Here is a 2788-nt window from a genome sequence, read left to right on the forward strand (position 1 = left end):
TGGCAGGGACACCCTGGCAGTGTTCTAAGCCAACAGTGAGGGACTAAGCCAGTGGCGGGACTGGGAGACACACGAAATTATGAGGCAGATCAGCCCAAGTCCCAGTTGCTGATTGCTATCTGAGCGTCCTTCTCCACCCAACAGCATCCACTTCAAGGTCAATCATCTGACTCCCCAGGATGAGGGGCCTGGTCCTTTTTCTCCTGGTCTCCCCTGACAGCATGTCCCATGGTGGGCTTCCTGCTTCTCACCATCTTGAACCTTGATGAGGTGTTCCTATCACCTCTACCACATGATGGACTTTTTGAGGGTTTCAACCATGTCTCATTCATTTTGGTAACTCCATGCTTAGCCAGTGCCTGAGACGTGGAAGGAGCTCAATATTTACAAGACTATTGGGGATATTTCTCCTCTTTATGTGTGTTGTCATCAGAAGCATGTCTACCATGCCCCGAAGCTTGACTGCACCCACCAAATAGATTTTTCTTTAAAGTTTTCTTAATGATCAATCACTAACCAGTTGGTGATATCAATTTGATTTGACTGTAAATTTAGATGGTGGAAAGAGACTGCTTTGTGGTCCAGTAATTGGGCTTTCTTAATAGTGACCTCAGATCTGAGCTGAGTAGCCATGAATCAGCAAAGGGTCACTGTTTAGGCCTCGTCCAAACCTTAGATGGTAGTCTGATTGACACGGAGACTGTCCAATGCTCAGGACCAAATGACTATTATGGGAGAGCTGGATAAATGTCCCCAAAGAGGAAAAAAGGCATTTACTTATTGTAAATTTGGGAGAGGACATGTGATGACCTTAAGGAGTTGGGGTGATAGAAGAGCCTGGTGGCAGGTGGAGTCCCGGTCATCTTGGGCTGTACCTCTGGCAAATTCTCACTGGCCCTTCCAGAGTGGCATCTTGGGTTCCTGTCAGGATCATTTGATTTGGGCTGTGGATTTCTGTGGCGCCTGTGTGCTGCCTCGGGAGCTGTTTGGAAGAAGGATGCTCTGTGCACATGACACAGCACAGAGGATGGTCCCCATGTGACTCACAGTGGAGTCTGAAGCATCGGAGGAACTGGATTAATAAGATTCAAGACTGGAGAGAAATTAGGTCACAGGCTGTCCCAGGAAGGGAGAAATCGAGCTGTGTGGCTTGGGCACAATGTGAGTGGAGGAGGAGAGGGGAGGCCCTGTCACGTAAGGATATGAGGCAGTGAGGATGGCCCACGTAGGGAGGCGGTTGTTATGTCTGCAGGTCAGGTGCCATCCTGGAGGAGGTGGGAGCACAGTCAAGTGGGGAGGGTATGGGTTGGAGTCAGAAGACTCATGTTCAAATTCTAGCACTGCCACCTGCTTGCTACCTGTCATGGGCTGAAAATTCATATGCTGAAGACCTGCAGTGACTCAGAATGTGACTGTATTTGGAGGCGGGGCCTTTAAAGAAGTAGTTAAGGTAAAATGAGGTCATACGAGTGGGCCCTTATCCAATCGGACTGGTGTCCTTATAAGGAGAGGAGACTTGGATGCAGGCCTGTGTGGAGGGAAGATTATGTGAAGACACAGGGAGAAGACGGCCATCTCCAATCCGAGGAGAAAAGCCCGTAACAGATCCTTCCCTTCAGAAGGAACCAGCCCTGCCTGATCTCGAAATTCTAGCCTCCGGAATTGTGAGAAAATAAATTGCTGTTGCTTAAGCTCTCTGATCTGGGATACTTTGTTATGGTGGCCGTATCAAACTAATATACTACTTAAATGACCTTAGACGTGGAGCCAGCTGCATGGCTGAGTGGTTAAAGTTCTGCATGCTCTGCTTCGGGAGCCCGGGTTTGCAGGTTTGGATCCCAGGCGTGGACCTACTCCACTTGTCAGCCATGCTGTGGAGGCATCCCACATACAAAATACAGGAAGACTGGCACAGATGTTAGTTCAGGGCTCATCTTCCTCAAGAAAAAAAAGAAAAGAGAAAGATTGGCAACAGATGTTAGCTCAGGGCTGATCTTCCTCACCAAAAATAAATAAATAAAATGATCTTAGAGAAGCCATTTTACCTCTCTGGGCCTCAATTTCTCCATCAGTAAAATGAACATAGAGTTATGCATCTCACAGAGTTCTGGAGAGAAGCCAATGAAATAGCGGGTGCAAATATTCTCTGGAAATGACAAGTGTTGAACAAGTGATTGCTATGATCACCAGTTTTCCTCAGGATTGCACCATTCACTCTTTATTCATTCCACAGGTATTACTGAGTGCCTATAACGTGCCAGACACTTTTCTTGGGGCTGGGGTTAGGGCTGCGGAAAATAAAGGTGAAAATAGCTCTGCCCACCTGGAGCTTTGCATTCCAGGGGATGCTGGGGACGGGGAGGCAGAGAGTGAGAGTCAGTAAACAAGGAAAATACATCATATGCAAGAAAAGGATAAGTGGAATGGAAAAACAAAAGAAAGGAAAGGGATATGGAGGGCTGGGGGTTAGTGAGGGGTGATCAAGAGGTTTTAAATAGAGTGGTTGTAGAGGCCTTCCTGAGGAGGGGAAATTTGAGCAAAGACAGGAGGTAAACGATGCAGCAAGCCAGGTGGACATCTGGGGGAGTGTTCTGCAAAGAAAGAATAGCATGTGCCAGGCCCTGGGGCCTGGTTTGAGAAAGTTTCAGGTACTTGTAACCCACAGAACCCTGACTTACATAGTCTGGAGGGTGTTGGGCATTTTGGGAGCTGTGTAATAAACCCCTTTCTTTATCACGTGTGTTAACCCATATGGTACTGATAGACTGTGTACCTGTGATTGGGGGTT

This window comes from Equus quagga, chromosome 13, assembly GCF_021613505.1.
Source record: "Equus quagga isolate Etosha38 chromosome 13, UCLA_HA_Equagga_1.0, whole genome shotgun sequence".
In the NCBI taxonomy this organism is placed as follows: Eukaryota; Metazoa; Chordata; class Mammalia; order Perissodactyla; family Equidae; genus Equus; species Equus quagga.